At 34.4% G+C, this 14,954-nt stretch overlaps 1 pseudogene across 1 annotated transcript; it reads left to right on the plus strand.

Moving 5' to 3' along the window:
* The first annotated feature begins 10,078 nt into the window (after positions 1-10,078).
* On the plus strand, positions 10,079-13,230 carry LOC149578123 (pentatricopeptide repeat-containing protein At2g13600 pseudogene; annotated as a pseudogene). The gene has a single exon (XR_016355502.1). The product of XR_016355502.1 is annotated as a pentatricopeptide repeat-containing protein At2g13600 pseudogene (transcript).
* The last annotated feature ends 1,724 nt before the right edge of the window (positions 13,231-14,954 follow it).

Below are 14,954 nucleotides of genomic sequence, written 5' to 3' on the forward strand. Positions count from 1 at the left end.
TATCTTTCTCCATGACCTCTAAGTGTTCTTGAATTATTAATACCTTATAATAAATCCAAATAAATAGTTCTCCTAGTTCCAAGTGCTCATCTATTAAGCCAACACAAATACCCCTGCCCATTAGGCATATTTGCCTAGTCAGACCTCCAACAACTATAATAAATTATTTTCTCAATATTATACAAAAATAATTATTACTTTCAAATACCTTTTTATTTATAGTTTAAAATATCCAAGGCTTACTCCAAGGTGTTTTGGAGCAAACCCTCCAAAATGGAAATCTTCCAATTTTAAGGCCTCAAATAGGCCACTTTTCCAAAGAAAGAGTGTGAAATCATTGCCCCCAATCCCTGCAACCTTCAAATAGAGTCTTAAAATTTCCCTAATAAAAGATATCATAATAAATTTGGACCTAGTCACTCATTTTCTATGAAAGCCCCAAATTTGGCTTCAAACCCTCACTAAACCCTCCTAAAACTAGGGCTTCTTCAATCAATTGAATCCCAAAGATTCGAAAGCTAAAAAAAATTCGAATAGAATCCCATGGAAATCATCTAACTATTTGAAACATAAAATAGGACCCTCCTTTAGGTAGTTTTTCTATTGCTATAACATACCAAAAGCATATTCATGTCTTTTATAGACATTAGATGTGGTGAACACCAACTCTTCTCAACTTATATCTGCATATAAATTTTAGTAGGGACTTATATACATCCAAGGATGTTCATTTCATAGGAATAAAGTTTAACAAATTGTGAAATGACCATCAAACCCATAAGATTACCAATAAACTATTAGAAATGAAGTAAATTCTTGAACTTTATTAGTACTAGATTGTTGAAAAAAAAAAGTTTGCTTCTATACCATGTACCAATGGATGCAAGTAGGAAATAGTTACTTATTTATCATAAAATTTTAATTCATACTCTAAAAAATCAAGCAATCAACACATACACCAAGTGTTTGCAAAAATTGCTTGCTTTTATTAAGGAAATTCACCATAGCTTGAATACAAAATGATCATCCACACTTGTAAATACATTCTTCATGCCTTGCACATGCTTTATAACAAAAAATATGACTCCTTCAACCAATTCCAATCAATTTTGGTGATTAGAAATTCCTAACAATGCCTAAAACAAGTTAACCACCCAAACTATGAACTAACCATTGGGTGTTAAAATTAAATTTTCTAACTTGCTTATTTTCAATTTTAACTAATATTAACTTTCAAATATATGGTATTTTGACTCCTAATAAGTCCACTACGTCATTTGAGGGCATTTTACCCCCTTTCCCCCATGATCCTACCTATAATAACTTTTATGTCCAATGGTCCTTATAGGACCATTCAGAGATTTTGACAATACATTTTGTTCATTACACCCAAGAGCCATTGTTGGCCTTAAAAGATCATAATTGATGCTTTGTGTCTTCCAAGTGCCTTCTTTTCCTTCATAATTGCTCCAAGGTCCTATTGGTTATTTGGGTGCCCTTGCACCATATCCAAGGATGAAAAAATAATTTTCCCAATAGTTCAATGGTCAGCTCCTAGTGCCATGAAACCTTCTAGAGGGACTTTACCTTTGTGCTCCAACATCATTTATACCTCTAGTCACAAAAAAGTTAAAAAGAGAAAATGTACGCCTTCTCTTAGAACAAGTTTTCATGATGTTTCTCCTCATCTTTTTTCCATCTATCTTCATCTCATTTTTCCCTTGCTACAACTTCTTGTCTTGGTTGACATTTTTCTTCTTCCCAATAGGGCATTTGATGTTTTCTACCCATATATATTATAAGTCTTCAATTTCTCCTTTTTTAGGATTGTCAAAAGTGCCTCACTGTAGTACTTTCTTCTAGTATGTATCCTCTTTTATCATCTTTTCCCCAAAGAGTTCCATATTTTTCATTGTCACAAGGAAGTGGTTTCAACTCTTTTTTTTTACCATCCTTATGTACCATTTATCTATTTGTGTATCCATCATGTAGGGTTCTTATCAAGTATTGCCAAGGTCTTCCAAGAATGATATATACACAAATAGTTATATTATCTAATTTTTATACATTTTAGAGCATGGAACTCTAGTTTTATTCACTTGAGGAACCCTCCCCCCCTCCCCCCCTTGCTCATTAGTTGGCTCACTATCAAGTGCAACAAAGTGCGAAGTAGAAGCATCCAAGTAAATATGCTTTGGCTCGAAGTCCCAATTCCTTGTAGTCACTTTATTTGTGTTGCAAGAAGCCACAAGTTAGAATGCATACACATAGAGTCCTCTACCTTTTTTGAGTGTAGTTAGTTGCATTTTATTAAGGGAATGGAGTATGTGCTCCATTTCCTCTCAAATACAGATGAACTAGCAACCTATTAAGATTATATTAGAGAGTTTAGAGTAAAACATATAGAAATCAAATTATAAAATTAATAATAAATATAACTTCAAAGAATTTTAGCAGGCAATCCAAATAATCCTTTATTGTTAGTTTCTTTAAGAAACAATAGAGGCTGACACTCATGCCAATTTCTTAAATTAAAAATAACTCATATCAACAAGATTCTTACAATTTTTAATTTTAATTTTTGATTGAAAGATTCCTTGTATTAGAAGGATTTTAATGTCATTCATGAGATGAAATTTCTAAGAGACTACACCATTAGACTTTTAAGTTAAGTCTTTATTAAGTTATGTTAAGTCTTTGATTGATGTTATTGTCAATATCTTGTACGTGAATGATTTTCTTTGATGGTTGTATATAGAAACATTGACTGGATCCTCCTATGATTATCATTTTTTCCTGCCAAAGATGGATATTACTTATTTCTCATTTGTCAATAGACCATTCCTTTTTCTCTATAGCTATGCAATCAATTAGTATGTGATTGAGTTTCTATCATTTGTAATATGTGGTTGTAGTTGTGGTTTTTGCAAAAATGGACATAATTCAGGTTATGCATTATGAGATTTGATAGGGTCATTGTCTTCTTGAATATCATGGTCAACACACCTTTCTTGAGTGTGATAGGAATAGCTCTTTGGTGTTAGTCTTTGATCCCCCCCGCAATGGCTAGAATTTGACAATCACAAGAATATTCTTCACTCATCTTTTGTAAGTAAAAAATTACAGCAATGAGTATGAACTCATGTTTATAATTTTTGCTTCGATTTTTAACTTACAGAAGAGACCATATGACTCTTATGATTGTCAAATTATGGCCATTGTAGGTGGGGATCAAAGACTAATGTCAGAGAGCTATCTGTATTGTACTGGAGCTTTGTGTCTTGAAGGTGATCTTCAAGAAAGAGACGATCCTATCAAAGACCATGCAAAGGTCATTGTAATTGCAATAGAAAAACATTAGACACTTAGTACAACAACAGACTTTCTAATAACTCATCATCGCACCTTGCGACACTTTTTCATCGCTCTTATAGTAATATTGTCAAAAAATTTGTGATATTGCAACTCCGACCAATGGACTTCCTAGAAAGATGGCGTCTAAATATTGTGACACCTTACCATTGCTCTTATAGAAATGTCATCATGCATACCGTCGTATATAAAGGCAACCAACATAGTTTTGGACAAAGTGGTGTCACAAGTTTGTGAAGCCATTTTGTCACACATAAAGCAACACCATTGAAACACCATCATAGATCAACGTCGACTGATGGGATTTTTGACAAGATGTCATCGCTCTTGTGTGACAGTTTACGATCGTAATATCGACAATATCTTTTTTCTGCAACAGACAATTTGTCACATTGTATGGGCATCAAAGATGTGATCTATGATGGCTTTTGTTGTCATAATTGTGACAGCTGTGCGATAATTAGAATTTTCATCGCGCAAGTGACAGACTAGATTCAACGCTTCCAATTGTTGATCATGTGATGGTTTTATGTTGCAATAGCAATATTTTTCCATAAAAAATCAGCCTCAAATGTAGTGTAGTAGCGAAATAACATTAAAAACTAAAATAATTCTAAATTAAGTTAGACATTATAGAATGGTTAGATCAAGAGTTTGGCATATGGCTATGGAAGAGGTTAGGATTAGGGTTAGGGTAAGATATGGTTTAGATTTTTTATAGGGTCATATTTTACACCATGTTTAGGTTTGCATTATGACTAAGCTTAGAGCTTAAGGTTATGATGAAGATAATGTTAATGTTGAAATAATAGTTGGGCTTAGGGTTTCCATCATTGTTCTAGTGTTAAGATTAGGGTTAGGGACATGATTACTATTAAGATTTATTATAATGGCTAAAATTATTGTTAAGATTAATCTAAGATACATATAAATATAATATAAATACTTTAATATTATTATTTATGTATATTATGATATTAAACTATTTAGTTTATATTATAATATATCTATTTTCTATTACTATGTATAGTATAAAATGATAAATAATAAGTATATTTTTGCCCCTGTTAGAGAGAGAGGGATGTAATCTGCCAAGTTTGTGTCATAGTGTTGATAGATGAGGTGAGAGAGGGAGATAAATATATAGAGGAAATATGTTTAGAAGGGAGGGGGGAAGAGAGAGTAAGGGGGGTATGGATGAATTAGATTGTTTCATAAATTGACATTGTTACCAATGTGAGAAAGAAAAGAAACAACAACATTACTGACCCATTATTAGTTTGCAACTGACTCAAGTCTATCGCCCAGACACAATATAAATGCATCGATAGCCCCTTGTAGTTTAACACAACAAATATAGAACAAACTATTCTTGTATGCCAATTTCTGTTGGCCTTGCCTGAGTACGAGGTATGCTAAAAAATTGATATTCAAAATTAGAATCTTTTATTTGGTTCACACTTAGTGATTCTTTCATTGTTTGTAATATTGTCCATAATGCAAATAAAACTCCTTCGTCAAAATATCTTCAATACTAAATAGTTTTGTATTTTTTATAATAAAATTAAATCTAATCAAAAGGATTAGAAGAGTTGAATTGAATTAAAATATAGCTTAATGTGACTAAAATAAATAAATAAATATCAATATATGAAACCATGTATATGCATCGTTATTAATTGTTAATATAATTACAGAGTTGGATTATATTATCTTTTTAATTATAAATAATTTTTGAATTCAAATCAATTTCACATCCAAACTTTTATAATACATATTTTTTAATTTTACTTGAAAATACACAAATAAAATATATTCTTCTTTAATTAAATTTACAATAAATTTATGAAATTTAAAATATAACATTTATGTCTTTTATAATATTTGTAAAAAAATCAAAACTAATTAAAATTTTAAATAGAAATTTATTGAATAAAGTAGGTTGAATTAATTCTTGTCTTAATGAAAAATAATTTTCAATTTAAAAATACCTTTTCCAATTATATTATAATGAATGATACACACACACACACACACACACACACACACACACACACACACATATGTACATACATACATACATACATATGTGTGTGTGTGTGTGTGTGTGTGTGTGTGTGTGTGTGTGTGTGTGTGTGTGTATGTGTATGTGTATGTGTATGTATATGTATATGTATAGATACACACACACACACACACACACACACACACACACACAATTTTCAATAACAAGTATTTTTTAATTTAAATATATAATTGTTTGATATGTTATAATTGGAATATATATATATATATATATATATATATATATATATATATATATATATATTTTAGGCAGAGACAAAGAGAGAAATAGAGGGAGATGAGAGAGAGAGAGAGAGAGAGAGAGAGAGAGAGAGAGAGAGAGAGAGAGATTGTAAAGAAGATGAATATGGATGGGGGGGGGGGGGAGGGGGATGGAGATAGTAAAAAAGAGATTTGCAAAGGGAAGAGAAAGAGAAAGGCCACAAAGAGATGTATGTGGATGGAGATTGAGAAGAAGAGGGATATGGAGATGAGAGTAAGCAATAAATGGAGAGAGTTGTAATGAAATATATAAAGAAGATAGAATGATAGAGGGGGAAAAGTAAAGATAAAGATGAAAATAGAAAGTAATATATAGATAGGTAGAGAGGGAGATATATATGGATAAAGAGGGATGGAGATAGATAGAAGGAAATACAGGGAATATATATGGATATAGAGGAGAGAAATGAGATAGAGAGAGGTTTGAAAGACGAGATTGAGAACAAGAGAGATATGGAGAGGACAAAGAGAAATAAAGGGAGATTATGGGGATGAAAGCTATACATATATAAAGAATAAAGAATGAGTGATATATAGATAGATAGAGAGAGAGAGAGAGAGAGAGAGAGAGAGAGAGAGAGAGAGAGAGAGAGAATAAAATACAAATAGAGATAGAGGGAAGAAAAATAGGGATGTCCATTCTTAAATGTATGGAAAGGGGGTGATTGAGAGAGATGGATGAATAATGGGAGGGATATGCATCTAGATATGGAGAGTTGAGAGGAAGATTAATGCAAGAGCATTCTAGGGTTGTTAGCAATCCTGCATGTTGGAGAGATTTAGCCTTAAGGACTCGATCATCAAAGGAGTGGTGCTTGGTTGTTACTGTGTGTAGTGTTGGCCAAGGTGCTCAGTCAGTGAAGGGGGATTGGTCATTGAAGATTTTCTTAGCATATACTATGTTTCTCGACACTCACTATGGTGCTCAACATGTGTTGGTTGTTCAACTCCTGTGGAACTCAAAAATGCTTAAGAGAGCTCAATGATGCTTGTGGTTTTTGATAACACTCAATAATATGGCTTGTGGGATGGAGTTCTTGTAGATTTTCTTGATTGAGTTGGAGAATTTAATGCATGTTGCATAAGACTGTGATATGGACCAATTGAGGTAATTTGTGTGGACCTATTTGGGTCTTGGTTATTTTTTCTATATGTATTTAATGAGTGTTGTAAGCCTTTTAAGGTATTTTGATATTTAATATCTGTTGGAGGCTGACTTGTGGCTCAACATGTATTTAATGTAAGGGTTAATTTAATTTGTACCTTGCTAGGCCAACTTGTGGCTTAGTTGGGTATAAGGGGTCGTGTGGAGTCTTACGTCATAATCATCCAACTTTGAGAAGAAGATGCGGAAGAGGAGCGAAGTTTGAGAAGAATTAGTAGTTGCAACTTGGAAAACAAGGAGATTGCTTGGTGGGCTTGTGAGCACAAGTTTAGATCTTCCTTCGAGGTTTCTACCAAAGTTTGATTCTAGACTAGCTAGGGTTTGGTTTGGATCTTGAGGGATCTTGTAGAACTATTACTTGCTTTGTAATTGGTTGTAACTAGGAAGGCTTTACAACTCGGCACATTGCATTTAATTAGTTAATTTATGAATAAAGAGTTGACTTTGGTATCAGATTTTATATCTTGAATTGTGTTTCCGCTGTGTGATTATTTTCTAGGAGATAGGACATGTCCTTTGGGGATTCTCCTGCCTTGCACTGCATCAAAGATAGAGATAGAGATGACTACATAGTGAGAGGTAGACTATATGTACATTGTTCCATACAATATCTCTAATAGTAAATTATCTCTAACTTTAGTCCATCCAATACACAATGTTTAATACAAACATTTTCAAGCAATTTTATAATTTTTTTAGGATTAGGAACATTTGTTACTATTTCTCTTTCTTTATTTTGATTTTCCAAACCTAAATTTAGTAGATCAAAGTGGAGTGAAATATCTAAAGGAAAAGTCTCTCTGCGGAACTTAATTAGTAATCCTAAATGATCATGTAGTACATTTATTAAAACCATACTAAAGAATCCTCCTATTTCCATAAAATTTTGCTCCAAAATCCTTTTCTTATAACCTTGTTTCAATACCCAACTACACCCATTTTCCTATCTAAACTCCCACCCTCCACCCCAAAAAACCCCACTCCCCAAGAAATACATTGTATCATTTATTGTACATTTTAAACCTACCAATATGAACCCACATGATATTGTATTGCTCCTTTAGTGAAACCTTGTGAAAATTCCCCACCATAGAATTGAAAGACATGGGTAGCTCCATATGCATTAGGGTTATGATTTTATAGGAAAATAACCTCTATATTTAGGTCCAACTCTCTTATGATCATCACATTGGTAAAATTTGTTGTGTCACACATCAAGACCTTACTTTTCTCATCAGTAACATTACAAGTATTCCTCTTTTATTTCCTTAAGGCTTTATTCAAGTGTTATGATCCGTGCCTCTAATTGTTGCTTCTTCTTATGCAGTTCATATGAACATCTTATTCCTCTAATATATTTGCATCTTATCTTAATTTCCAAATACTAAAGATGAGGCAGATGTGAGAATCTCTTTTGAAGGCTTGGTAAGAAAATTTGGGTTAAGAGATTGTTCACATTTTCATGTATGTAGTTAGTCACAATCCTATTGATAAATCCATCAATTACTTACATAGATGCAGATTATATATTGTTTTAGTTACTTAGACGTGTCTTCCTTCTTTATAGTAAGAAATCATAGAAAACATCGTAAAGCTTCACACTCATGCTATCTAACGATAACATATCTACCTACTATTTCACATACACATAATCCAATACATAGAGTAGGGATATATAGATGAGAGGGATGTATGTATGTATGAGTGAGAGGGGATCAGAGATGGAGATTAAAAATAAGTGGGATATGAAGTGGAGAGGGAGAGATAGAGTGAGAGAACTGGGATGCAAGATATAAATAAATGAGAGAGAGAGAGAGAGAGAGAGAGAGAGAGAGAGAGAGAGAGAGAGAGAGAGAGAGAGAGAGAGAGCATGGAGGTGGGAGGAGAAGCTAGTGATAGAGATGAATATAAAGTGAGAGGCTGAAAGAAAAATGGATAGAGATAGAAATAGATCAAGAGGTGAAGATAAAAAGAGATCTAGAGAGATACAAATGGAGACACAATAAGTAAGAGATATAGATGTTCAGATTGATCGATAAAGATAAATAGATATAAAGAAGACCAAAATAAAGACTAATAAGAGGTCAAATATTTAATTGACCTTCCATATCTATACGACATGCCTATTGCATACTAAGATGTGATTACTAGTTTACACTATTTCTAAAAGACTGATCCACATAGCTCAATGTATTTTGAGACCATTCCTGACATGTAATTTTTCATATAGACATATAGAATGGTGTTAATTATGTTTGGAGAATAGCGTCATTCTTTTTTAGCAATGTATATAAAATATATAAGGGTCCATTTGGTTTTCGGGATAGGAATTGGTATTTGAGAATAGCTATTCTATAATGTCTATTCTACAGTTGTAATTCTTATATAGGAATTTGTTCTCTTTGTTATTCTAGAATTTGTGATCCGAGCCTCAAAAAATTTCACTCGATTGGAAGGGAAATCAAATCTGCACATCGATGCTCCCATTTGCATTTCAACATGATGGAGATAGAATGGTACAAGCACCGGTGGTGAAGATCGCCCCACTAGAAACTCCATGGTACATGATGAGGAGGTCATTTCAAAGGAGGAGAATGCCCAAATTGCAAAAGAGAGGCCATTGCTTCCTATTGCCACGCCCTTCGCTAGTTCATGTTTTAGACCCAATTTCATCATTCCTTGAGTGTCATAAAGAATTTGGCCATGCCCAACGAGAAGACCGTCTCGATGGATGACATCGCTTTCTCTGCAATGTTGCCTACCACTTTGTACTTTGTGTGCATTTTATAGGTCAGTTCTCTTAATGTTTGTCTATACACCATTCCTTGGATTATCACCAACACAATGAAAGGAAATCCAACCAATGCAAGCTTCTAGATGAGAAAGGTGGTCACTACGTAACTTGTCAGGAATGTCGAAATGTTCACTACGAAATTTGACACTAACAAAACTATACAATTTGATAAAGTAAAAATCGGAATAAGAATAGCCATTCCAATTACAAGTATTTTTTGGAATAGATGTATGCTCATTTTAAAGGCAAAATGAAAATATGTATTCCTATTCCTAATTTTGATTCAACCCACGAAACAACGAATACAAAACAAATCCCTAATTTCCTATTCCTATTCCAACAACCAAACGGCCCTAATATATGAGAAAGTGAGAAGTACTTTATCTCCCGGAAGACATTGATTCCCACCAAACAAATGTAGACCTTAGGAAAGATCCGATCTCGGTCGCTTAAATGACCTCTCTGTCCCATGAATCCGTACCGTCGTACTAAATTTGCATGTATCCTCAGTCTAATTTTATAGATGCACTGTTCGAGCAATTTTCAACCACTGAAACATGCCTCTGAATGTATTGTAATAACACACGACAAAATCAGTTGATCACTAGCAATCATTTCTCTTCTGTGCCATGCTGAACTTCTTCTGCTATTATTGTTTTAGCATTCATGAAAACTTTGAATAAATTAAAACAAGTGACGTTTACATCCGTGAATATGCTAATAAAAAATCCATCAAGAAATCAATGTGTAAAAATGCATATACTTGCTGAAAACCAGAGAAGTAGCAATCTTTGTAATAAAGAAACCCTAAAAGGGGTTTTGAAAATGCTATATTCTATGGACAAAGCGGATAGTAATACCTATCTTTCTCTGTTGACAACTTGTATTAACATGAAGGCACTGAGAGAAGGGAAGATAGTTCATATGCATTTGATCAGAACTGGTTTTGAGATGGATGTAAATGTTGGTAATAAACTTGTGGTTATGTATGGGAAATGTAGAAAAATTGAAGATGCGCGGCACGTGTTTGACGAAATGCCTGAACGAGATATCGTGACATGGTCTGCCATGATTGGAGGGTATTCTCAGAATGGGCAAGAAGAAGACGCTGTGAGGTTTTTCAGGGACATGGTGGTGTGTGGTGTGAGGCCAAACCAGTTTACATTTGGCAGTGTGGTGAATGCATGTGCGAAATTGGAAGCGTTGAAGGAAGGCAAGCAGGTGCATGGATATGTAGTGAAGATTGGTTTTGAGAGCAATGCTGTTGTGGGAAGTGTGTTTGTTGATATGTACGCGAAATGTGGAAGTATAGAGGATGCACACAAGGTGTTTGACGAATTACCTGACCGGACGGTTGTGGCTTCGACTGCAATGGTTACAGGATATGTGAGGAGCGAGAGAGTTGACAAGGCTAGTGAGTTGTTTTGGAGAATGACCGAACGGAATGTGGTGTCATGGAATGCAATGATTGCAGGGTATGCTCAGAATGGACATAATGAAGAGGCAGTGAAGCTCTTTGTACAAATGCGATGCGGGGGTAATTGTCCTAATCAGAGCACCTTCTCCGCTATTCTCAGCGCTTGTGGAAACCTAGCAGCATTAGAAAAGGGAAGGCATATCCATGCACTTATCATCAAAACAGTGTTTAAATTAGATGTTTTTGTTGGCAACGCACTTACTACTATGTATGCAAAATGTGGTGCCATGGAAGATGCAAGACGAGTTTTTGATAGAGTTACTGAACGAAATGTTGTCACATGGAATGCAATGATTGCAGGGCATGCCCAACATGGGGAAGGAAAGAAGACTCTTAATCTTTTCGAACAGATGAAAAAGGTAGGATTGAAGCCTAATTATGTTACTTTCCTTTGTGTCCTGTCTGCTTGCAGCCATGCTGGTTTAGTGTGCGAAGGACAATACTACTTTCATTCCATGTTTCAAGATTATGGTATTGTACCAAGGGTAGAGCACTATGCTTGTGTGGTTGATCTTCTTGGTCGTTCTGGGTACCTGGTTGAAGCAGAGGAGTTTATTGAAAAAATGCCACTGGAACCTAATGCTGGTTTGTGGAAGGCATTACTTGCTGCCTGCAGAATCCATGCAAACTCAGAGCTAGGTCAGCGTGCAGCTGAAAAGATTTTTGAATTGGGAGAGCAACACCCTTCAACATATGTGATATTATCAAACATCTATGCTGAAGCTGGTAGGTGGAATGATGTAGCAAAGGTGAGGATGCTGATGAAAGATAGAGGGGTTAAGAAGGACCCTGCAATTAGCTGGATTGAAGTCAAGAACAAGGTCCATTCTTTTGTCATAGGAGACCGATCGCACCCACAAACAGAGGAGATTTATGCAATGATAGAGAAATTAACTAGGCTAATGAAGGAGGCAGGGTATACACCTAACCCAAACTTTGCGTTACATGATGTGGAATAGATTCTAAACATTGCTAATCTGTGTCAGACTAGTAACTCTTCATTTCTTTGTATATGTTGACGAGTGATGGTTAATTATCAGCTTTTAAACATCAGAAAAGCTTGAGGCTTTGTGATCACTGTCAGTCAATCTTTCGGAGAGATCAGCTGAAAACAAAACATTGTAATTAAGTAAATTGAGTTTGAGTCATCAACTGCCACTTGAGGTGGAATGGCTTTAAGACAACGAGGAAGTCTTTAATTGCATAGTCTACAATGGGAATTTCGCCTCTAATGAGGCAGGAATTATATTTATCATTTATTGTTCAAGCAGGCAACAGGGAAGTCAAAATTCGCCCTTCTAGTCAGTTGTTTATTAAAACTAAGGTGATATTCATCATTATTATTATCATAGGGTAAGGAGTGACCTTAGATGTGTCGTGACATCAAAATTCAGTGAGATCATTTGAAATCTATACTGTCGTTGGACAGATACTTCTGGATGATACATTCTTATCTCCGAAGAATAAAAAATGATGGTCAAGTTCATACAGCATTTCCTTGGAGTAGATTATCACAGAAAATTCAGACGACTGGAAAAGATTTAAATTTTATTACTTTGCACCAATGCGCCATCCAAATCAGGACACTCGATTTCTTAACCAATCTGAACTTGGGGTTCTTCTGATATGTCTTTCCAAAACAGAGAGTGGAGAAAGATTACTGAGGCCATGCCATCGAAGCACAGTGAAGTAGGATTGGTTTTAGTATTTACTACAGGTAATCAGAAATCATCTGAGCATGCTTAATCAATCAAATCTGTGCTTGGAGGTTGCTTACATCCTTGCAAATATTGATGATTATTCTCATATTATTCATTGAGAGCAATATCAATTTTGTATAGGTACTTCAAATATATACATTCGATGTAAATACAGTTCGGCTTTCTACAACAATGGTGCAAATGACAGAAGCTGTATTAATTTTTGGTAGATTCTCCATATATTGTCAGCAAGCTTCGAGGATGAGAGACACAATATTTCAACAGTCCATACTAGAACTCTGTCAAATATTTAGATCAACTTTATAATGTGATCCAAAACATTGATATTAAAACATACGAGTTAAATTCAGAAGCATACGGCGCTCATAACTTAAGGATGTAAATAAGATTTACTCATTGTTCATGTCAAGGGATGTTTTAGTGTCTGTAGCACGTGATATTTTCTGCTTTGTTATCTAAAGCTTAAAGCTGTGTTATGGTGACGCGTCTCGGCCCTTAAAAACCCCCCGTCCGGAGACGGCTTGGGGACGTTTCCACATTGTCCTTTTCTCAAAGTTTACAGAAAATGTCTCGGAAATTTCGGGACTTTGGGAATCTTTTTGGGGATGTCCCCATGTCCTAGGTATGGTTGGGGTTGTCTTATGGATGCCTTGGAAGTCCCTGAGTGCCAGTGATTTTATAGACAACATCAACAGTAATATAATAGTTCTCTTTTATAAACATTTTCCTTTTCAGTTTTAAAGTGGGCCGTTCCTTCCAAGTTCATTCTATCATCCTACTTTTTGGTAATTAATCCCTGCTATTTGAGGCCCTTTGAACAACATCAGGTTAAGAATCATATAATTAATATTGTTGTTATAGTCACATTACATGCTCAAAATTATATAGCAGTATTTGCTAGGGAAGTCTGAAAAGTGCTTTTGAGACCTAAAAACATGCATCCTTATGTCATTTTTTGGCAATACATTAGTGCTTGGGTGGTCTTGGGTTGCTCTAGGGCCTTTGTGGAAGATATGGTGAATATTGGAAGTTGAACCAAGATACCTTACTCCAACAAACTTATGTCATGATCAAAACTGTATAGATGACCTTTTTGTATTAATATCAATTTACTTACAATGAATTGGAAGTGTAGTCTCAGAATTAAATGATAGTAGTGTGTTTCAATTTGGAAGGTGGGTCATTGTTCTGATTGCTATTGAAAATGAATTCTAAATTATGTTCTTGGTTATATTTCAATTTTTTCTGTTATTATGTTAATATTACATGCACATTGACAATAATTCCAAATTATGAATACATTATAGCATATTATAGCATATTGAGCATCAAGTTTGATTATTGAGATGTTATATGTTAAGGTTCTATGATATTTAAATGACATGGTTATCCATGTCTTCATATGAATGTAATGCATATGTGCAAACTTCCCTATATATTTTTATATTTTCCCTATATTTATATAGTCATGTCTGTTTGTTGTCTCTCCTACGTCCCCAAAATCAGCAATTTTTTGTGCCATCCCAAAAATTTCTCTTTGTCCCCGTCCTGAAAACTAGAGGGAACATGGATTTAAAGAAAAAAGACAAATCATATCAGGAAAATAAAAGCCTACTTTAACCTTTGGGCAGGTCACTGTTACATACCATTTGATTGTAAATAAATAGGCCTTATCAAATACAGATCAATAAGTAAACAATAATGCATGAATATTATTTGTCATCTAAAATGATAATAGTTAACAAGAATACTCCTTATCATCCTTAGGTCAATGGGGTAATTTAAGACCTAAGTAAAATCATAAGAACAATAGTAAGATGTGCACTAGCAATAGGATAGACTGTGACGCAAGAGTAGGTCACCAAGGAAGGCAATCCCAAGTTACCCTTGCTAAGAGTTACACACAGAAACTTGACTCAAATAGACAACATGAAACATGAGGGCATATGCAACATATTAATAGGTATAATTATTTTACTTAACATATAAAGAAAGTAACATGCCTGAATGTGAGGCCTTCCAAGTTGCCTTATACTAAGAAAAATTACAAAATCAAAGCCCAATCTCGTATCTTCTATC

The sequence above is a fragment of the Cupressus sempervirens genome, chromosome 1, assembly GCF_028749045.1.
Source record: "Cupressus sempervirens isolate cs-2001-9-10 chromosome 1, ASM2874904v1, whole genome shotgun sequence".
NCBI lineage: Eukaryota > Viridiplantae > Streptophyta > Pinopsida > Cupressales > Cupressaceae > Cupressus > Cupressus sempervirens.